Below are 24,852 nucleotides of genomic sequence, written 5' to 3' on the forward strand. Positions count from 1 at the left end.
AGCCAACTGTGTATTCAAAATGTATGGACTGTAAGTTGATGGCTTGTGTGTGTGTGCTCTTTTCTTTCTAAATACTGAAATTTTTATTACTTGATTTTAAAAATTATTTTATTTTATTTGAAAGGAAGGCAGAGAGATAGAAAGACAGAGATCCTCCATCTGTTGGTTTACTCCCCAAATGCTTGCAACAGCTTTGGATGGGCCTGGCTAAAGCTGGGAGCCTGGAACTCTGACTGGGTTTCCCACATGAGTGGCAGGGACCTAGATACTTGATCCATAATCTTCTGCCTCTCAGGGTATGCATTAGCAGGAAACTGCAATTGGAAATGGAAGCAGGACTAGAACCCAGTCACTCCCATACGGGATGCAGGCATTCTAAGCAGGGTTTCCCATCACTGTGTCCGTATCTGTCCCTGTGTATTTGTGCATTGTCCAAAACATGCTTACAGGCTTTATGAATTGACTCTAAAGGATACAGATGATGGTGTTGTGCCCTAAAGAGGAAGGTCGTATTAATCTATCAGTAAGATCCCTGAATATTTGCAGTAAGACCAATCTTTCAAAACTTTCCAAATCAAATAATATATTCCTTTGCCTTTTCTAATGTTAGGAATAAAGCTTTGACTTTACACAAAGAATGAGTGTGTTTTGATATACCCACATCTTTTATCTAACATTGCAAAGTCTACATAAAATATAGGTAAATACTTTCAATATTTTATGTGGCAATACATTTTCTTCTACAAAATTTACTTAACATTGTAATGTAACATGTTTCAAATAAAATGTGATTCCATTTTACAGAAATTCTTCAGTTTCATAAGAATTTGATATTGTTAAAAATATCTCAACTTTTACATTACCAAATAGTATTAGGATTGATTACACAACAGTTTAACTTTGGCAACCATATGAATCAGCTCAACACTTCTCCTCCTCTTCATTCATCTTGGAATGAGATAATGAGGCAAGACTACTGTAGTAGAGATATCGTTTTTACTTGAATAATTCATCTGTGAATAGCCCCAGATTGCAAAAATTACAGCATCATTTAAGCATTATTTATAGTTAGCATGAGGTTAAAACTTTTGGCAATATTTTGTAGTGCATGGGAAATTTTTTTTGTGGTAGCATATTTAAATATGGCATAGAAATGGATGAAGATGATTCATCTTTAAAAAAAGGTAACATCCTATTGAATAATATTACTAATTTAGGTTAAATAATCTTTTTAAGCTACAAGGAGAACATTATGTGTTAAATAAACTCTACAAATACCTATTCCATTTCAAAATTGAAGATTGGATATTACTATGTAGTCCTTGTCCCTATGTTTTAAAATATAAGTATGTATTATTATTAAATAATAAAAAACTTAAATTTTAATCTATGTTCTTATGTAAATAATCTGCTATATACTGAAGAAAATAATTACACATAATATAGCAACAGTTATGGAAGCTGAAAGGACAGTTCTTAGCTGAACATTAAAGATACAAAATTGAGGCTGTTAAACATTGTTCATGGAAATTAGACAAAAATGCACAGATGTTTGTAAAGTCTCCTTAGATCTCAACACAAATTGAAATGTCTTCTTTTATTCATCTATTTCCCTAGAGTCCTATTTATCAAATTGTGTTAGCTGCCCTTGGTCAATCTTTTTTTACCCTTCCACTGATTGAAATAAAATATGATCACAAAACAAATAATGATGATGTCTCATTCATTGAAGAAATTAAATAGACAAACTACAAACAAACAGTAAATAAGTGTTCTCGTACTGTCTTTGATTTAGTATAATAACATCTCAAGGATCATTTGTTTGCCAGAAAAAATGAATTTAATTGACTTAAGAAGAAAAATGTTTATTGCTACCTTACTGACAGTCTTAAAATTCAATACTGAGAATTTGGACTTTATTTAGAAAGCTAATACAGTCAACAAGTATTACATGCAGGAGATGATGATGTGAGTTTTCTGTTTCAGTGGCCTTTAAATTTAATACATAGCTGTGAATTCATTTTGTAATCACACAAATAATGGATATGCACTGCAGATAAATTTGAAAACCAGCTCATAAAAAAACAAAAACAGAAAGACAGAAAAGAATGTTAGAAGAAATAGGGAACCCTATAGTTAGCCGCTCTGCCTTCTTTGAGAACTGGGTAGGTTCGGTGGAATAGCAACAAAAACAGAGCATATAATAAGTATGGCCATGCCATAGAATTCCCCTAAGTGTCCTGTGATGAATCCCTAAGTTCTGGCATCATCCACACTGCTCATTCCTTGCCAACTGCTCAGACCATCAATTCAACGTGGGATAAAAGGAGGTACCGGGGACTATTCCCACCCTTCTACACTTCATCTTCAGGATGGTCTTTCAGTCGCTTTACTGCTAGTTCAGATTTGTTACAAAAATAAAAACAACTTTGAGCAGAATTTCATTATTTCTCCTAGGTTTTAGTCACTTCAGGACTTTTGGTTAGCTAAACTCAGGCGCTTGATACCCAACTCTTGGCTTAACCAAATTTAAAAAATTATGTCTTGAATTCTGGTTGTATTGAGTAAGGCTCTCCAGAGAGACACAATAGGAGAATACACATATGTGTACACACAGAATTATGCATTAATAGGGGGGAATGGTTCTGAGAAATGCATCATTAGGCTATTTCACTATGTGTGAACATCATTGAATACACTTACGCAAATGTATGAGGCTACTGCTGGTATAACACAGAATACTCTTTGACAGTAAGTTTTTTTTTTTTAATAAATAGGAGTGTAATCTAAAACAATGACCAAAAAAACTATAGTGTGATAAATGCACAAACATAGCTGTCTATTATCATGATCAAAAATCTTAACAGCCTAATGATTTTTCTTTAAGTTCGGAGGCTGTCTCCTTTAAGGGATTGCAAAATTTAGTGCCCTAAGAGTTGTATCACCACCTTTAGGGGGAAAATGTCATTTGTTCTAGATAGATAAAATGAATTCACTGTCACAGTTACTTTGGAATTAACAAGCCCATCAAAAATAACTTCCACATTCAACTTTTCTGGAGAAAAGTATAAAGAACAAAAGCATCTGCAATGTGTGTAAGTTGGCAAGTATCCTCGTCTGGCACTTTCCAAATTGTTTTAGCAACGTTTGGCAAGAGTCTATCACAAATTATGGATGATTATAATTTTGCAGTATGTGAAAGCAGATGGAGAAGATGAATTGACAGAGAGACTGTTTCTTCCTAGGAAACTGATTGGTAATAATAATTATCCTTAAAGGAGGCCAAAAATAGGGTAAGAATTACCCACTGACTTTTTGATGTATGTATATAAAAATTTGAAAGCTTATCATATGGCAAAAAACCTTCAATGTATAGTGATTTGGAAACTGATGGAAAGCAAAGAATTGTACAAAAAAATACTCCAATGTATAGTATACACACTGAATAGTCTGTTCTGACTTTTGCAAAAGCAGAATTGTTCCATTAAAATGTCTGTTTGCTAAGAAAAAATAATTAATTAAATTGACAGTTAATTGAAGAAAAGCATATAATTGATAGTAGCTTATTTTTCTTAGAGGAAGAATTCCAGCATTTCTAACAAATGAGATCATTTTTCAACCATTTTTTTTAACTCATGAGTAATCATACGGAAAATCATTGTAACTTGGAAATTGCCATATTTCAGGGGAAGTAAACTGAAAATAAGCAAATTTTCTTTAAGGAGAAGTCATAACGGTGCTTGGTGGTTTAAGACACTGTGATTCTTTTTTTTTTTTCTTTTTCTTAAAGGTTTATTTATTTACTTTGAAAATCAGAATTACACAAAGAGAGAGAAGGAGAGGCAGAGAGAAAGAGAGGTCTTTCATCTGCTGGTTCACTCCCCAGTTGGCCGCAGTGGCCAGAGCTGCACCAATCCAGAGCCAGGGGCCAGGAGCCAGGAGCTTCCTCTGAGTCTCCCATGCAGGTGCAGAGGCCCAAGGACTTGGGCCATCTTCTGCTGCTTTCCCAGGCCATAGCAGAGAGCTGGATCAGAAATGGAGCAGCTAGGTCTCGAACCAGCGCCCATATGGGATGTCAGCCCTGCAGGCGACAGTTTTCCCCGCTATACCACAGCATCGGCCCCCAAGACACTGTTATTCTTAAAAGGGCTGTATTCCAGTCAGAAATCTCTGTTCAAATCCTTGGCTACTTAATCTTTGCAAATACTTAGGTTCTTTCTTACTTCTATGATCTTTACCTTCACAACCATACTCCCAGTATTCTTCCACCTCGTACCAATTCCACTACTGTAACCTGGCCCATGTTTCCCCCAGCACTCATTTGGATTATTGCAATAACCCAGTTTCTCTTCTTTGAACCTTGCTCTCTTCAGACAGCTCTCAAAATGGCAATCTTTTAAGTCTAGTTTAATCCGTCATTGCTTGAGGTTCTTCTGTTCAAACCGTGGCTGGATTTTCCTGGTCTACTGGACTCATTTGTGCTGTTGTCCCTATCCCTATCCTTATACTTCTCACCTTTTCTTCCTTCTTTCCTTCCTTCTGTCCTACCCGCCCGCCTGCCCACCTTTTCTTTTTTTACAGAGTTACAAAAAGAGAGAGACAGAGAGACAGAGAGAGAGATCTTACATCTTCTGGTTCATGTCTGAATACATGCAACCTCTGGGTCCGGGCCAGTCCAAATCCAGGAGCCAGAAACACCATCCAGCTCCCCCACATGGGTGGCATGGACCCATATACTTCAGCCATCATCTGACACCTCCCAGTGTGCATATTAGCAGGAAGCTGAATGGAAGCAGATGTGAGATTAGATCCCAGCACTCCAATACAGTGGTGTCAACCCAGTGCGACACAATGCCCACCTCTCACTTCATCTTTTGTACTTTCACTCATGTTCTTGTTTCTCAACACCTGCTGGCCTCTTTGCTCTGCTATGACCACCAAGCATGCTCCAGCCTTTGTACATGCTATTCTCTCTGCCTGGAGCATTTCTCTTCCAAGTTACCTATTGACTCGTTCCTTTCCTTTAGGGCTTCATTCAGGAAAGCTTCCCAACATGGCCTCCTTAAAATCGAAAGCTTCTATCTCTCTTTCCTTATTAATTATTTTCTGCAAGACTAATTGCCATCTATGTGTAAGTTATTTGTAGTGTTTGTTCACTATGTTTCACTAGAAGGTAAGATCCATGAAAGAAGGATTTTCATTTCTACTGTTTATGTAGCACAAAATAATTATATTTATTTTGAATATCTATTATTATTGTGAATAGGAATTTAAGTTCCAGCTGCTGCCTCTGGAACTCACTGGCAGACAAGTGACTCTTGTCACCTTACAGACAACATGAGGCTAAAACTCCTACTGCTTTAAGTTGTTGCAGGGACTCATTGAGATAAAAAGTATCTACTTACAGGATGCTTTGAGGGTTAAAGAGAAGATTTACATGAAAGTGCCTAGTCTAAGCTTAGCATATAAAACATGATGAATTAATGTTCATAGAATCTGAAATTGAATGAAGAGATATGTTATACAAATAAAGGCACCATGTATTTGGTTTAGATGTTTGTATTTAGGAAAAAGAAATGTTATAGATTATATTTGTCCTGGAAATTTGGCAAGGTATAGAACATTTATGGATTTATTCCTATACTCTTTATACTCATTTTACTTTTCAACCATAAATTGCATCATAGACAACACTTGTGTACTGTATCAATGTCTCCAGTCCAAAGTGTACCAAGAACAAATCTGTGATCCAATAAAGTTGAACATTGCAGTGAAATACAGATGGTACTCCGTGAGAAGCTGTGTAACCTCAGAAAAGATGTTCAGAGGGGCTTATTATTTGATTTAAGCTGCATTTAGAAATTCCAGGGGAGCATTCACGAAGGCACTATTTGGATTGAGCACTCTTTATTTTTTTAAGACTATGTATTTGAGAGGTAGAGTTACAGAAAGAGACAGGGAGAGACAGAGAGAAAGATCTTCCATCTGCTGGCTCACTCCTTCAAATGGCCACAACAGCTGGAGCTGGGTTGCTCTGAAGCCGGGAGCCAGCACCTTCTTCCTGGTCCCCCAAGTGCGTGCAGGGGCCCAAACCCTTGGACCATCTTCCTAAAATCTTTCAGCACTGTGCAGTTATATCTTCTTGGACTATATCATTATCAGGACAAATTGCTCTCATTTTATATACAGATACAAATATAGATATTTCGATGTTACAGATATAGAGGTAGATAAAAAGATTACAAATAACCCTCGTAGATTTTTAGCTCTGAATATTCATCTAGTTGAAACCATTCTTTTACTATAAGGCAAATGAGACACAAGATAGATATTAAATTACACTCCAAGGCAAACAGGGCTGAAAATGCAAAACTGAAGTTTTCTACTTCAGAGGCAATCCTTTTCCACGATGACACTCGTCTTATCTCTCTGGGTTAACTTGAAAATCCCCTGTGGATTTATCTTTCTTATATGTCAATTCATACAAATTCAACATTTATTATTTGGGGAACTCATGAAGAATAGTGAATAAAACTGTCAAATTCCTTTTATTTCACCACATTTTGCTAGTCAGAAAAAAGCTTCCTTGATCATAAAATGCTCCAATAAAGGTTAGACATGGCTGACTTCTCATTATGTAACATGGACTGAGAGCTTCGAAAATGATGAACACTTCTGTTGATATCCCCCCAAGCAGTCCTTAACTTTTTTTTTTTTTGGTCAATTAGCTAATTGTTACATGGCACCTAAAAGAAGAATTTTGAAGTTTCAGCAGCTTTTGATAAAAATGTTGCCATTCTAGGTTAAACACTCTCTATGAATAGTTCACTATACTTACATTACTCATGTATGTAGAATTTGAACATGCTAAAAACCTAATAGAACACCAAACTTCCATGAAATACAATTCCATGCATGTTTCATTGTTGTATTAGGGAGGACTTGGGGGAATAATTCAAAATGGATTTAGAGTAGAATATATTAACTTTAAAGTTCAGTTTTATGCTACAAATTACTTCTTAACGGGAATTCTTCCAGCAAATGAGAAAGAAAACAAAAATAAATAAAATTCAGATGGATTTCAACAATTTTAAAAGTTTTATTATCTCTTACAATAAGTGATTTTATAAGAGCTTTTAGGCTTGTAAAAGGAGTCAGAAATTTTGCTTATTCTTCCTAAATCTCTTTTTCTAATCACACATGTAGTCCATGTGCATGTGTGATACATTTTGCTAAATGAAACACTCAATTATAGGACTGTGTCTGCTGTGTGCCAATTTAGTCAATGTTTTTGCATTGAGGCCATCCTTATTTAACACCTCATAAAAAGGAAAGCCAGCCTCTTACAAAAGAACTAATTTATTGTACACCAAGGATCTGTGCTTAAAATGGTCTCCTACTGTATGTAAAGTAGGTCTAATGCTTGTAGAATATTGTGAGTGTCTCTGTGCTACAGATTCTCTATACCTTGGAAATCAAGATGCAAATCACAAAACAATAAATTCCAGGTTTGTAACAAACACCCTGAAGAAAACTTTAACAAATCATAACTGTCAGTATGATCGATGATAAAAGTTTTTGTCATGCAAAAAATACAAATCAGTGTGCTGCTCTAAGTCTCTCTCACTCTCTCTCTCTCTCCTTCTCTCTCTGTCTTTTCTTTGGTTGCAGGCATATCATCAACATTAATGATAAAAGCCTTCCACAAAAATAATTCTTAAGCCTCAGGAACAAACACCTCTTTGGCACCCAGAGAGAATATTCCACAAACATCATCAATCTCCTTCGGATCGTGATTTACAACCTTTCGTTTCGGCCGACTTGGACCATTTGTGAGCATGCCCCAGCAGCGTCACACTGGGATTTTCCTCCACTTTGCCCTCTAAACACAGAGCAACGTAGCTGTGTTTGCTACTGCCGGTTTGGAAACATGTGTTTGACAAAGAACTCAAGAGCTTGTTATGGAATTAGGCTGGAAGAACACTTTCCCAAAGAACTGCTCGTTAATACCTGGCCTCTCCAAAAAAAAAAAAAAAAAAAGGGTAAATGAAGATTTGAGGATTGAGTATTGTCTATGTAGGTCTTCTAGTAAATTTTCCAGTTCCAGATGTTAATTGCCAATGTCCTACAGAAGAGTAAAGTAAGGACTTCAGGGTATTAAACTTGTTTTCTGCCGGCGCCATGGCTCACTAGGCTAATCCTCCGCCTTGTGGCGCCGGCACACCGGGTTCTAGTCCCGGTCAGGGCGCCGGATTCTGTCCTGGTTGCCCCTCTTCCAGGCCAGCTCTCTGCTGTGGCCAGGGAGTGCAGTGGAGGATGGCCCAGGTGCTTGGGCCCTGCACCCCATGGGAGACCAGGAGAAGCACCTGGCTCCTGGCTCCTGCCATCGGATCAATGCGGTACGCCAGCCGCAGTGCGCCGGCCTCGGCGGACATTGGAGGGTGAACCAACGGCAAAAAGGAAGACCTTTCTCTCTGTCTCTCTCTCTCTCACTGTCCACTCTGCCTGTCAAAAATTAAAAAAAAAAAAAAAATTTTTTTTTAATAACAGGAAGTCACAGAAGTAATTTGAACAAGAGTGTATTTCTTCTAATGAAATTTTATCTCAAGAATCTTTAACAGTTGTCTTAACAAATGCTATATTTCTAGGTGTTTTCCTTAAAACTCAGGAAAAGAGTCCTGTACCATAGCTGAATTCATTGCTTTTACTCTGTACTCACTAAAACGGATGCACACCTATTCAGGATTGTTGACTAACTTGCAGTCATCATCAAGGACAGAAAAGCTACAACCCCTGTAAGGAAAAAATAGAAACACGATAAATAATTGAAAACATAGATCTTTAGGATGTTTGCATTGGATGAAATAGTAGTTTATGCTTTACAAAATAAAACATTTACTGTAACCACGTGATGCCAATCAGATGCACTGGTAAAAATGTGTACTGGATGGAGTTGCCAAGACTGTCATTCTCCATCTCCAACCCCGACAAAAAACGTGTATATGTAGTGACTGGAGTGAGAGGTGGCAACAAGGACCTTTACCTTTGGTCTTAACTGAAGATTTTAGTGTTTTTTTTTGTGTGTGTGTGTTTTTTTTTTTTTCTGATACTTGGATTATGTTATGGGAGGTGATGACTCACCAATGCAATCCCTCAGGAGTACTGGTGAAGAGCCATCAAGTCATAGAACATCTATATTAGGAAAATCAGCTTCATGCTCATTACACAGGCATAGGGGTTCATATTTTCATTTTCCTCTTGCTTGAGTTTTTACTTGCTCTGGAATATGGGTTGGGCTGTTTTCAGTTTTAAATATCAAGTTGCGTGTCAGAACTAACTAGAGCTTTGCAAGATAAACTCTCTCCTGGACACTTGGTGGGATCATAAATAGGGAAATTTTAGACGGCAAAAATGGAATAATTTTACACAGCCTTAAAAAAGCCAATATACTATTTTTTTGACAGGCAGAGTGGACAGTGAGAGAGAGAGAGACAGAGAGAAAGGTCTTCCTTTTGCCGTTGGTTCACCCTCCAATGGCCGCCGCGGCCGGCGTGCAGCGGCCGGTGCACCGTGCTGATCCGAAGGCAGGAGCCAGGTACTTATCCTGGTCTCCCACGGGGTGCAGGGCCCAAGCACTTGGGCCATCCTCCACTGCACTCCCTGAAAGCCAATATACTTTAAGAGTATTTTCATTTTTATGAATTGATCCAAAGGACAAAATTGCATATATATATATACACACACATATGATATATATGTGTATAGTAATTCATTTTGTCATAATTAAACACTGGAGAAAAATACTCAATGATAAGAATAGCTTGGTAAAGTGTGGTATAAAATATGTGATAATCAGAAGTATCAAACTATATGCATGTGATGTATTCAGTTACATATCATATAACATGATATGTATATTACTGTCAAGTTGAAAAACACTACCTACACCTGTCATCTTTATGCTCAGACAAAGTACTAGAAGGAAATACTGAAATATTAACAGCAATTTCTCTCAAAGTGAGATCATGGAAGATCCTGTTATTTAAGTTTTACTCTTCTGTATGCTCGAAGCATGTAACTGCTCTATAAAGGCTCCTTTAGAATTGGTGAATATAGAAGAGAAAGTACTGTATTCTCCAAACTGTCTTATTTCCCAGAAACTGGTTCTCACAACATCAGGCGTACAGAAGTGATATTGTAGTCCAAATGCGCATTCTCCATGTTTGAGTTCTACCATTGTAATCATTGAGTTATTGTAGGTCTTTGTGTTATATAGCATAGCCTAGCATCTGTTTTAATGTAATACAAATCAAGTGCTATTTTCCTTTCTTTTAAAAATATTTATTTTAAAGGCTGATTGACAGATAGGGAAAGACACAAAAGGAGAGATTTTTCATCAGCTGCTTCACTTCCCCATCTAGCCACAACTTCCAGGGCTTCGGCAATCTGAAGCTACGAGCCGGAAACACCATCTTGGTCTCCCAACAGGGTCACAGGAACCCAAACATCTGAGCCATTTTCAGTTGCTTTCCCAGACATATTAGCAGGAAGCTGGATTGGAGGCAGAGAAAGCACTCTGGTATAAGACATACATGTCCCAAGTGGTTGCTTAAATTGCTATACCACAATGCCCGCCCCTAGTTTTTTTTAAATTAATATTATTTAATAACAAATGTTAAAATTAGGTAAGCAAAGCAAAATATATGCATATCACTGCTTTGATATATATTGGTAATTTTATGTTGAAATTGATTTTGAGATTCTTAGCTTGGTTGTTTATCTGCTAGAATCAAAGCGTGGTGAGCTTCTAGATTTTATATTAATGGCAAATTGCATACAAAATGACAAATATGTACATGTTATTGCTGCAAGACACACACTCTTCAATATGGGAAAATTTTACTACATTTGCATGCTCTTTACAGATTGTTCTTTCAGCGTTTATTTTTTCCTTCTCTACATGGCAAATGCCTATTCATCTTTAGAGCTAAATATAAATTTCACTCTTCTAAAGTCCTTGCTCATTTTAGTCCCCATTGTGTATCATCCTACATAAGTTATAGTTGCAGAAATAATGAAGTATTCAAAAAATATTTCTGCTCCTAAGTCTTAGCCAAAAACTTATCATAAAAGATATAATCATTAAAGTTGATATTGTCTGGCAAAAACAAAAACAAAAACAAAAATCTAAATGAAAGATCTCTGCAAGTGAGATCCCAGTGAAAAGAACAGATCATCAAAGAAGGAGGTACCTTTCTCTGAAGGGAGGAGAGAACTTCCACTTTGACTACGACCTTCTCTAAATATGATCAGAGTTGGTGAACTCAAAAGGCTTCCATAGCCTTGGCAGCTCATGACAAGAGCCTGGGGTGATTACTGACGCCATAAACAAGAGTGTCAATTTGTTAAGTCAACAACAGGAGTCACTGTGCACTTACTCCCTATGTAGGATCTCTGTCCTTAATGTACTGTACATTGAGATTTAATGCTATAACTAGTACTGAAACAGTATTTTTCACTTTGTGTTTCTGTGTGGGAGCAAACTGTTGAAATCTTTACTTAATGCATGCTAAACTGATCTTCTGTATATAAAAGAGAATCGAAAATGAATCCTCATGTGAATGGAAGGGGAGAGGGAGTGGGAAAGGGGAGGGTTGCGGGTGGGCGGGACGTTATGGGGGGGAAGCCATTGTAATCCATAAGCTGTACTTTGGAAATTTATATTCATTAAATAAAAGTTAAAAAAAAGAAAACACATAAAAAATGTTGTATTTTTAATGTTCCATATTTAGCAATTCTACTGTAACAAGTGACAGAAACATGAGTAAATCCCATTACTAACTCTTCCTAATTAAATTATAATACTTTCTTTTTCTTTTTTTTTCTTTCTTTACATTGAAATACTTTTTGTTCCATACATTCACGTCATTCTTTTTTCCTTTGTTAACTGAAGTCACTTTAAAAAAGGCCAACCTAAATTTTACCTGTTTCATTCAAGTTAACTATACTGTAACAATTTTTAAATTAAATGATAGTTTATCTGTTTTAATTAGGTTAATATGCTAGTATGTAAGTCTTAGTTTACATATACGATTTATGGACTTATGCAGTCATTGAAAGTAGTGTAGCCTGTGGCAAAAATGTCCAACATGAAGCATCTTGGTGGGTGAGACCCTAGCGGGAAAGAAGTCGTCATCAAAGAAGGATGTACTTTTCTCTGAAAAGAGGAGAGAACTTCCACTCTGCTTGTGGCCTTGTCTAAATACTGACAGAGCTGTGGATTCAAAAGGCTTCCATATTCTAGGCAGCTCATATCAAGAGCCTCAGGGGATCACTGACATCATACATAAGAGTGTTAGTTGCTAAATTAACAACAGGGCATACTGTGTACTAACTTCCCATGCAGGACCTCTGTCCTCAAAGAGTTATATTATAATTATGTCTAAGTGCTTGCAAAAGATGTATCATTCCTGGTTGCTTTTTAAAGTTAATTAAGTTTCTAAAAAAAAAGAAGTGAAATTAACTTCAAGATGCAATGACTTTTAACAGCTCTTGTCTCGACTGTTGAACAGTTTTGTTTTTTTTTTTAATTTTTTTCTGTGCAAACTGTTGAACTTTTTACTTAAGTATACAGTTGGTCTTTTGTGTATACAGTTAATCAAAAATGGATCCTAGTGGAGAATGGGACTAGGAAAGGGAGAAGGAGGAGGAGGAGTGGGAGAGTGGGTGGAAGGTCGGGTGTGGTGGGAAGAATCACTATGTTCCTAAAGTTGTACTTATGAAATGCATGAAGTCTGTATTCCTTAAATAAAAAGGTTTCTGTGGGGAGGAGATAAATTAAAAAAATAAAAAAGAAAGAAGTGTAGCAAAGCTAGTTTTAGTTCTAAGAGCTCAAACATTTAAGTGTTGCCAATATGATTGGATTAAAGTGGTACCTGTGCAAGGTGATTAGGACATTGGGGATCTTGCCCGGCGAATGGGGTTAGATGCCCTTGTGAAAGGGCTTGAGGAGGGATGTTTATCCCTTCCACCTTTGCATCCTCTGCCCTGTAAGGACACCACATATCTTCCCCCTGTAGGATGCAGCATCAAGGCACCATCTTAGAAGCAGAGAACAGACCTGCTGCTACCTTAACTTGGACACCTCAACCTTCAGAACAGTCAGAAATATATTTCCATTATTTACAAATCCCAAGTCTACATAGGGTTAAATGGACTAAAGCAGTTAACATTTGAATCAGCAGATAGAGCAAAGAAGATCAAATTCATCTTATGCACACAAATGTATTATTTCAGAAAATCTTCCAGTAATGTAATTGAAAGGGGGTGAGATTTTGATCTCTACTGGATGCAAGATTACCAAAAGAGATACATAAATTTTTCTTCATTTAAAACACTTATTTATGTTAATGCCTAGAAGGCAAGAGAGATAAAGGGTTATCCAGAACATGGTAGTATACAACCTTAAAGAATGAGTGTTGATTATGTAACAGTAATGTAATCTCATAGTCTAACAATATGATGCCCCTTCTTCATGATAGCATTCCAATAAAGTTGGTTCTGGACAACAGACTTTGTGTAATGTTTGGAATGACATGAAGAGAGACTGAATTTAATAGTTGAAAGAGATGCAGTTGAAAAAAAAATGCAGAGGGACCAAGAAGTATTCTTTGTACAATCCATAGAGCTTGGAATGGGAGACCAAGACAAAAGTTTTTATGATTATTTACAGCAGTGAGATCCCCAAATAATATCTGAGTTATATGAATATACCTAGAAAAAGACAAGTATTCATCCATAAACAATATATTATTTGTACTGTTATTTTACTACACATTGAAAGAATTTTTACACAATTCCACAAACTCATATATTTTTCCATCCATGTGAAGAAAGCAGATTTATCATGGAACCTTTCCTCTCTGCACGCCAGTGCTCCTGGTGGTGATCCAGAAAGCTCAGGGAAGACAGAGGAGGAGAGACAGCAATGGCGTGGGCCTCCACACCTCCATCTCCTGTGATGTTGAAGTTGAGGAGAATTCCTTTTACGTTTAGGATGGACTTAAACATGATAGCTTTTTATCCAGAGTACTTTTATAGAGCACTTCTTTAAAAAATGACTTTCTACGACATGCTGTTTTTTCATGAAAGGAATACAATGTATGAAGTGTGATCATAGTTCCCATCACACTCTTCCTCAGCTGGTTTTCTTGAGTGAGCATGAAACTTTCACTTATGCTTTTCTATTGCATTTATCATTACAATAAGCCTTTGTTACTTTATTTTTTATATTAGTGTGATGCTAACACAAACAGATTCAATGTAATTTTTAGATTCTATTCTAAGAATATAATGATAGTCCCTAGATTCTACCCCCATCTCTCTTTCTTCCTTCCTTCCACCTTTCCTTCCTCTCTAAATTTTTACTATATTTTTAACTTAAATTATATTCAAAGGCTTAATACTCCACTAAATAAAGAGCTCAAAAATTAAAAAAGACCTAGTTCAGCAGGAAGATAGACAAGGTCTAGAAACATTAATTAAATGAAAAGATAACCATTTCACTAACATACAGCAAAATGTTAAAACAATCATGAGGCATTAAAACCATAGTAGTATACAACTCTTAAGCACTGGCTTGACAAAGGTATGCAACAAAGTTTAAGAAAACTATATTTGCAGAGCCAGCTCCATGGTGCAGTAGGTTAATCCTCCGCCTGCAGCGCAGGCATCCCATATGGGTGCTGCTTCTAGTCCCGTATTCTCCTCCTCCGATCCAGCTCTCTGCTATGGCCTGGGATAGCAGTGGAGGATGGCGCAGGTGCTTGGGTCCCTGCATCCACATAAGAGACCTGGAAGAAGCTCCTGGCTCCTGGCTTTGGATCAGCGCATTTCCAGTCTTTGCGGCCATCTGGAGAGTGAATCAAGGGAAGGAAGACCTTTCTCTCTGTCTCTCCCTCTCACTGTCTATAACTCTACCTCTCAAATAAATAAATAAAATCTTAAAAAACGAAACAAAACAAAAAACTATATTTGCAGCAATACTGATAGACACAGGCCCTTCTTTCTTGTTTGCTTTTTTTTTCTTTTTTAATTTTAGCTCCTGCATATAAGGTAGAACATGCAGTACTGATCTTTCTGTATCCAGCTTAATTCACTCAACATTAGGTCCTCCAGTTGCATCATTTTGCTTCAAATGGTAGAATTTCATTCTTTTTATATATAGATAATATTATACTACATATATATATATATATATATATATATTATTTTGGCTATTGTGAACAGTGCTGCTGTAAACAAGGTGGTGCCTGTATCTTTTTGATATGTGTTCATGCTTTTTGGGTATATACCTAGCAGTGGGATTGCTCAAAATAATACAAATGTGCAAGAAATATATGAAAAAATGTTCAACATCACTAGCCATAAAGGGAAAACAAATCAAAATCACAATGAGATATCACCTCCCCCCTGCGAGAATAGCTAGTATCCAGAAGACAGAGAGAGACAACTACTGGCAAGGCTATGGAGAAAGGGGAACTCTCACACAGTGTTGGGGGGAATGTAAATTAATGCAGCCACTGTGGAAAACAGTATGGAGATTTCTTTAAAAACTACAAGTAGACTCGCCATATGACCCAGCATGTATTACTTCCGAATTTAGGAGTCATTGAAAATGATAAATATTGGGGCCAGCATTATGGCATAGCAAGTTAAGCTGCCTCTGCAACTTAGGCATCCTATTGGGGCACCAGTTTGATTTTTTAATTCCTGTACCCAGGAGGTAAAATTATTATTGTTATATAATCTGAGCGATTTTGTGTCCTATTAAATTTTTATGTAAATGTATAACGTTTTGCAGGTTGTTATGTGGTTTTTAATGGACAACGTGTTTAATGACTTAAAAATACTTCAAATAACAAATGCATTATTACATATTAATATTTTACTACTACTTGACTATTAAAGTTTTTTCTGCTTTTTCCATAGTGTATTATTAGATAAATTATTTGCAAGTAACAGAAATTGAATTGACTTATCATAAGCAAAATAAAAATGACAATTTTAAGTGACTCTGCGTACTGAAAACTTTGTTCAAGTTTTCCGTTATATCTAAGATGGACAGATCTCGGATTCTCCATATAAAATCACTCAGTTATTGACATAATTCTGTTCCCAGCACGTAGTCTTTATGCCATCAATTCAAATTTCAGGAAAGAGATCTGAATGACCTGATTAATATGAAATGGACAAACACGGCAGCTAGAGAGAGATGCCCATTACAAATAGGCAGTGCTGTGTTAAAATAAATAGTCCTTAGAAAAGGCCTTGCAGACATCTCTGTAATGGACTCAGAGTATTAAACAATGGGGGACATAGAGTTTTACTTGTCTTAGGATTGTTTCCTTTAAATAAATTGCCAGATACAGACTTTGTCAAAGAAAGGACATAAATCTTTGAAATATTTCTTTAAATATTGATATCTTTATTTCCTTTGCATGGCTCACTATGAGCCACTTTCCTCTAAGTTAATCTCTTTGAGTTCTACCCAGAAGTGGATATTTTCTCCGCAGATACCTAGAGCTCCAGTTCCTCTCTGGAGCCCCAGACTCACATCTCCAGGCTACTTGCTTCTAACTTCCTACAGAAAGTGGCACTTGAGCTTCCAAACCACCAGATCTAAATTAAACTCATAATACTTTACTCCATACTTTCTTCTCCCCATCGTCTATATTAAAATAATACTTAGTTGAAAATGTCAATGTTCTCCAAAACTTTAAGAACAATTTTAATTATTTGTAGTATTCATTTAGTTTTCTTTTTACATTGGGAGTGGAAAAGAAGTTGTACTTCCAGCCCTTAGCCAGCGCCTCTTTGAGAATACAGTCATTACAATGAAACGATTATCCATTTTCTCAGATCTCAATAATTTTTGGAGCACTGTTGATCCTAACATAAGCCTCATCATTTTTCTTAAGCTTGCATAACAAGTTAGTGTCTTGGAAGCAGACAATAAAAGTGGACTCTACCTACACTAAAAAAAAAAAAAAAGTTTGAAAAAACATGAGGGACTCAGAAAAATTATAGGAGCTAAGAAGTCCATATTTCAGTGCTGCTGACCAGGGAACTCTAGGAGAATAAAAAGTAGAAATGGAGTTCTTGACTGCATACTCTACATTAGGTAAGATCCAGGTATTCAAGGGGAAGAAGATACAAGCTGTACGCACAATGATCTCCTAACCTATCGGAGATCTTATGAGCTACATCACAAGGGACAGACTCCCCTTTCACATTCTTATGAAAATTTAGGAAAATATTATCCTGTCACTGAAAAACTAATAGAACACACAAGCTCTAAGTGGAGGATGAAACAAATGATTGCTTTGGAATTCAGCTTTCAAAGGACTCTACAATATTTATGATTTTTATATTGCCTGATCATTGAATGATTGTACAACCATTGATGAATCAACAGATAGAAAGATTCATATTATTGTGATAGTTTAGAAGTAAATTATTAATTCTACTTTTAAGTGTGAAAAGAGTTGAGGGAATCTTCCTTTGGAGTTTGTCATCTGTGCTTTGAAGAAAAAATTGGACTTTCCTGTAAGGTGAGATCAGGAAAGGACATTTAGAGCAGCGATAATAGGACCATGTAAAAAACCATGTGGGCACATAGGTTCCAACCATGCTGAGGACATTAAGTGTAATGCATTGAATATCCTGCATGAGGAAGAAGTAGTGCTAGCTCAAGATAGAAATACAGTGACAGCCTGTGAAAGCTAGGCGTGCAGAGGAGTTGGATTTAACCATATAGGCAAGGAGTTCTCCTGGAAGCTTTTGAGAAAAGGAGTAAGAAAGTAAAATTTGCAACTCAGAAAGATCACTCTGGCATCAATAAAGCAAACAAACGAGAAGAATGGATAATGGGAAGGTGCTCAGAGTAGGGTTTTCTTGGAAAGTAATTTCAAATAGTTTAGTATGAAAAATACTAGCATATAAACATAACATAAACATATAAGCTAAGGTTGCCAATCATTCTTTTAAAATATTTATGTGTGAACTTGTAGACTTTTGTAATGACTTATATCCTTTATTAATACATTTTTTAATACTCCATTTTTTAATATTCCTATATATTCTTGGCTCATGTTATACTTCATTAGTACTAGCTCTGAGTATATTCATAGGACAATAACAATTAATTTCTCTTTAGAAATTAAACCAATTTTTCTTGTATGTTGGAGTAATAATTCTAAATATAACAAATATTACAATGAGACCCAGGCTAGTCAGTTTTCCAGCTCAATAGATTATCCAAGGTCAAATTTTTGATAAACATATGTTGAAGATAATAAAGAACTTTAGCGAATTTAAACTCCTAGAATTAATATGTTGCAGTGTATCTCCACAACTGATATTATATCTCAGAAATTGCTATTATGATTGTTATACTGCCCATTTTATCAAAATTGCCATCTGAAGGCATTTGGTGTGCTACAAACCTGAAATTTATATTCCAATTTTGTTTAATGTCTACCAAGTACAACGTTGTAACTACAATTGATGCCAAGAATATAGTATCATCAAAATTTTAAAATAAAACCTTCCTTATTTACTCAAAGTAGAATACTGAATTATTAGTTTGATGTCTTGAAGTCAGTACAACAGTTTAACTTTTAATCATTTTGGCAAATTTAAACTCATTTTATTTTCCTCCCTCTTTCAACCCTTGATTATGTACATTGTATTTAAAAAGTAGGTGAACATGTTTTTTAAAAAAAATTTAGGAGCCAGAGCTGTGGAGCAAGAGGTTAAGCCTCTGCCTGTGGCTTCAGCATCCCATATGGGTGCTGGTTTGTGTCCTGGCTACTCCTTTTCTGATCCAGCTCTCTGCTATGGCCTGGGAAAGCAGGATGGCCCAAGTGCTTAGGCCTCCGCACCCGCATGGGAGACCTAGAAGAAGCTCCTGGCTCCTGGCTTCAGATCTGCCCAGCTCAAGCCATTGTGGTCATTTGGGGAGTGAACCAACAAATGGAAGACATTTCTCTGTCCCTGTCTTTCCCTGTCTCTGTGGCTGTACCTCTCAAGTAAATAAATAAAATCTTTTAAAAAAATTAATTTATATAAAGGGAACAAATTTGCTATATTTCATAGATTCAGTTTTAAGAGAATAATGATATTTCCCACCCTACTTTCTCTCCCTCCCTCGAACCAGCCCTCTCTCCTTCTTCCTTCCTTACTCACCACATTCTCAATCCCATCAATATGGAAATAGTTTGCCTATTTTCTCCCCTTTTTTCTTATAATACTAAAAATAAATATTTCCTCAGATCTTGGATAAGTGAACAAGGTAGCCACAGATCAGTTATAGGACTGTTAATGCTCATGTTCTAAAGTATGCTTTTTGCCTATATGAGAATGCCAAGGAATATGCCAGAAAGTCAAAATATCCTTTTCTTGGGGTCCAATGGAAAGAAAACTATTTTTTTTTCATCCTGATATCAACTGAATTAGATAGCAAATTTGTGTTTACTACCTACTCCAAGTGTAAAAGTTTTAGATTGATTGGATCCTTTGGTTTGGATGATACAAAAGCATTAACTCTATTCCCATAAAGTTTATAAAATAGATGACAATAAAAAAACAAAATACAGAAAAATTTTGTTAAAACTTAGTGTGAATCTTAATGTGAATGGACCTTTTATAAATACACTGAGTTTGAAGAAAATAGAGATTGCAAATAATCTGAAATAAATTATTTAAAGAATGGTATGGAAATGCTCAAATAATAATATATAAAAAAGAAAACATCAAGTCAAGCAAAATACTGGTACATTTTATTATGTAAGAGATAGAGGATGAGAACACTGAGCCATTTGGAGTGCCTAGTATAGCTGGAAATATAATTTCAGCTCAGTATTTTACTTTCTTTTATAATATGTTTAGTGGGAAACCTGGGGAAGGAAGGAGACTTAATTACACAGAGTAAGTAGTTAAACAAAATATCCGTAAGATGCTGATAATGAAATAATTTCAAAGGAAAAGATATTTAGTGATTTACCATGGTTATTATTTGACTTGTCTGGGTGACCACTTTTCATTAATGAGGTTGATGAATATTTGGAAGATATTTTCAGAAAGTTGGTAATACACATTAAAGTGATGTCATATTCAGGATCCAAAACCAAATCATGGTAGGCTATATTTTACTTTTAACATGGCCTATCTTTTTTTTTATATGTTCACCTAACAAAACTACATATTGAATTAGATATTATATAAATGTCAAATTATTATAATACTTTCTAAACACTTGCTCTCAACCTCTGTTTGGTCAAGTACCATGGGTGAGAACTGTTTTAGGAGATTACCTTCTTATTTATAAAGAGTAATTTAGCACCTTACCCTTTGAGTGTTTTTGTTTTTTTTTTTTTTTTTTTTTTTTTTTTTTTTTTTTGACAGGCAGAGTGGACAGTGAGAGAGAGAGACAGAGAGAAAGGTCTTCCTTTTGCTGTTGGTTCACCCTCCAATGGCCGCCGCGGCTCGCGCATCGCGCTGATCTGAAGCCAGGAGCCAGGTGCTTTTCCTGGTCTCCCATGCGGGTGCAGGGCCCAAGGACTTGGGCCATCCTCCACTGCACTCCCGGGCCACAGCAGAGAGCTGGCCTGGAAGAGGGGCAACCGGGACAGAATCCGGCGCCCCGACCGGGACTAGAACCCGGTATGCCAGCGCCTCAAGGTGGAGGATTAGCCTAGTGAGCCACAGCGCCGGCCACCCTTTGCGTTTTACTAGGTTATTAGTTCTTGATTACTTGTACCAAGTTCTTTTTGCTTTTTTCAGACTGTATTTTATAATGTGAACTGAAATACTATGCAAAGGGATCCTAAAGTCAATTATATAAGTACAGAATGACAGAAAAATACATAAAGGCTTAGTTTATGAAAGAATCAGTATAAGCCAATATGAACAAATAAGGATCGATCATAAATTGAACTTGGAAATTATTTTATTTGCTTTCGTCTGTCAATTTTCACTATATTATTGTCTTTGGTTCCATGGCTTATAAAAAGAAACAGGGGCAGACATTGTGACACAGCAGTTAAGACACCGCTTGGGAAGCCCAATCCCATATTGAACTATATATATTCAAGTTACATGTTACATCCCTGCTTCCTATCCAGATTCCTGATAATGTACACCCTAGGAGGCAGCAAATGACAATTCAAGTACTTGGGTTCCTATCACCCATGTGGGAGACATGAATGGAGCTCCTGACTCCTGTCTTTGGCCTGGTCCAGCCCTGCCTATTGCAGGTATTTGGCAGTGAACAAGCAAATCAAGAGCCAGAACTATCAATCTGTTATCTATCTATCTATCTATCTATCTTCTATCTACCTACCTACCTACCTACCTATCTATCTCTACTTTTGCTTGTAAAAATAAAATGATAAAATAAATAAAGGGTCAATGTTGAAGAGAAATTCTGGCTCATTTCAGAACTAAATAGAGTTAAAGAATTTTGTAATAGAATACATGGATGGGTCTAGGAAAAAATAGAAGCCAGAATGCAGTTTGAAAGTCAGAAGAAGCTAACACAGAGTTTAAAACAGAAGAATAATGTGATTTTTATTTTCTAAAGTATTTCAGAAAATCTCTTGTAGCAATGAAAAGCAAGCCTGAAGCAGTGTGAGTAGTTTGCAGTCTGAGACACACGGGGCAAGTAACAGTAGGGAAAGAGTAGAGACAATTAAAAAAGGAAAGTTTACACCACTTGGCAACTAATTATATATCACGGAAGGAAGATACTTAATTTTTTCTATTTCCCCAGGAAGCAAAACAGAAAAAAAGACGTTAATGAGCAACTCCCCAAAGAGTAAACACAAATGGCCAGTAATTAAATTATTATGTTGAACCTTACTTTTAACAATAAGAAGTACAAATTAAAACAACATACCAGGCACCAAGTGTTCAGCAAGTACTGGATTCTGGTGAAACCTCACCTTGCACATGAGAGCAAAAGGTAGGAAGTAGGAAATGTCTGTGCTGATCAGTAAACATGACCACCCCCTCAAATGCTTATAAAAGTTATCAACACTGCTGTACCTGCTGTCAATGATTGGTTAAGTTCATGGTGATATTCCGGCTAACGGTGATGCTCAGGCTGGACAGCTGCCTCATCTAGAAATGAATTGAACTGAAAATCTGAATGTAATTGAAGAGAAAAAAAATTTAGCTTCTTGGGATGCCTGGAGGAAATTTACAATTTCTTATATTCTAAAGGACTTCAGAAAATTCAGGACCTGGGTGCATGATGTATTACTCCCAGGCACAGACAAATTTCAATGGTAGAGTGTTGCTGGCCCCAGAACTAAGAAACATTTACAAATGCTCTTTACCCTGTATCCAAAAATAATAATAAGCTCATGTGAGGCAGGTGCAGAGAGTTGAACATTCATGCACTGTATACTGATGAGGGAAGAAAACAGTCCAACCAACTTTCTGTGCCACATTGGTGTAATGTATGAAGAACCTGAATAATGATGTATTCCCCTGCTCTCATCAATCCATCTTGTGCAAATCTATCTTATAGAAATAAGCAAGGATGCTGTGATCAATATTCAAATAAGCTCATTGGAGTTGCATATGTAAATAACTGCGGTTAAGTACAAGAAATATTTTAAATAGCAAAAGATAGAGGAATTATTAAAATTATAATATAGTGCTATGCAGCTAAAATGAAATGTTTACAATAAGCAAGATGCAAGTAGGATGACTAGAATATAATACCTTAAAATATTAATGTTGTTTATTCCTTGAATACAGGTTTGTAGATGTTTTTATATGTTGAGCTTAATTCTTCATATTCACTACAATGAAATGCATTGCTTATGTAACCAAGAAAATAGCATATTTAAAAATTTTAAAATTCCAGCTAGATAAAGTTTTATCTTAAAATATTATCTATTATTTAACAAAATACAGTTTGTCATTTCCAATTTTACGACTTATTTTCAAATAGAGAGGATAGAAGAAAAAGGATTCAATTCGTTTAGCCTGAATTTTCTTGTTTCTTAATATTGCAGTATATCGCTGCAAATCAAGAGAAACAAGTGTCATGGTTTTGTATGATTTGCTGATTTCCATGTTGTAAGGGCTCCCATGATGGTGAATATGCAAATACCACTATTTAAACTCTGGACCTCAGCTTATCTCATACTTAGCAGTTGACCTTATCCTGGTAGTGCAAGTCAGCTCCAACACCGCAGGTACACAGGCTCAGTCATGTTTTAGTCACATGCTTTCTGTCAAATGTTCATCCTTGTGGACATCACTTTCTTCATGCAAACATTAGTAACTTCTATCATTTAAAATATTTGTCTTTGATTGTGCACTTTATCCAATCTTTGAAATGTTTACACATCCTTCATGAGAATTTGATTCTTTAAGGAGACCTAATACCTACTACTTTTCCATGGATATAAATCAAAATCGACTTTTAATAGCCTCCTTTTCCTTTCTCCTTTAAAAATCATTTTTGTAATATCATGTTTAATCAGTATATAAATATTTAAGAATCAATTTATCTATAATTTAAGGTGCTTTGTATTGTTTCCCAGTTTTTAGTTATTTTTATTAAAAATGACTTAGTTTTATGTGTTTTGACTTTATTTATTTGAAAGGCAGAATTATAGAGAGAGAGGGAGAGACAGAGAGACAGATCTTCCACCCAGTGATATACTCTTAAATGGCCGCAATGCCTGGAGGTGGGTCAGGCCAAAGCCAGGAGCCAGGAGCTTACTTCAGGCCTCCCACGTAGGTGCAGGGGCACAAGAACTTGGGTCATCTTCCTCTACTTTTCCCAGGTGTGTTAGCAGGGAGCTGGATCAGAAATGGAACCACTGGGACAAGACCTAGAGCCCATATGGGATGCTGGCATCTCCAGCAGCAGCTTTACACCATGCCATAATGGTGGCCTCTACTTTTACTTTTGTCTATTTCAGAATCCAGGCTGTGTGGCCACTTTCTCCAAAATATGTTCCTTTTTTTTAATCTTTGCCAGGTAGTGTTATCCTTTTTTTCAGATTAATTAATTTATTTGAAAGATTTATACAGAGAGAGAAGGAGAGGCAGAAACAGTCTTCCATTCGCTGGTTCACTCCCCAGTTGGCTGCAACTTCTGGAGATGTGTCAGGAGCCAGGAGTTTCTTCCAGGTCTCCCCCACGGATGCAGGGGCCCAAGAACTTGGGCCATCTACTACTGCTTTCCCTGTCCTGACTGTCGATGAACAACTTAATGTTTTATCTCTTTTAGTATTTTTTTGTTGTTGTTCTACTTAATACTATTGGTTGAACTCATGAATTAACACACAATTATTCTTAGGTATTTAAATTTAACTGAAAGTGATCCCTGTTAAATATATGAGTGGGAATAAGAGAGGGAGGAGATGTACAGTTTGGGACATGCTCAATCTGACTTGCCCCAAACCATAGAGTTAGAAACGTGCCAGGGGATTCCAATTCAATCCCATCAACATGGCATGTATCAATGACATCTCACTAGTCAAAGAGATCAGTTTCAGTTCATAATTGATCATAATGATAGGATTAAGTGTCAAAGGGATCACATAAACAAGACTAGTGTCTGCAAATACTAACTGATAGAATCAAAAAGGGAGAGAACCATCCAACATGGGAAGCGGGATATACAGCAGATTCATAGAATGGCAGCTGTCCCAAATAGCACTCTGGCCTCAGAATCAGCCCTTAAGGCATTCGGATCTGGCTAAAAAGCCCATGAGAGTATTTAAGCCATGGAAAACCAAGACACTCTGGAAAAAAAAAAAAAAA

At 36.4% G+C, this 24,852-nt stretch overlaps 1 long non-coding RNA gene across 2 annotated transcripts in view; it reads left to right on the plus strand.

The window, feature by feature from the left end:
* LOC138850624 (uncharacterized) overlaps positions 1-8,487 on the plus strand; it is a 166,644-nt gene extending 158,157 nt beyond the window's left edge. For both annotated transcript variants that reach the window (XR_016237237.1, XR_016237240.1), the window contains one exon: positions 7,672-8,487. This is a non-coding gene — a long non-coding RNA (uncharacterized LOC138850624). The remainder of the gene's footprint in view (positions 1-7,671) is intronic.
* Positions 8,488-24,852: the final 16,365 nt, after the last annotated feature.

This window comes from Oryctolagus cuniculus, chromosome 7, assembly GCF_051225735.1.
Source record: "Oryctolagus cuniculus isolate XC-2025 breed Fujian yellow rabbit chromosome 7, ASM5122573v1, whole genome shotgun sequence".
NCBI classification, from domain to species: domain Eukaryota; kingdom Metazoa; phylum Chordata; class Mammalia; order Lagomorpha; family Leporidae; genus Oryctolagus; species Oryctolagus cuniculus.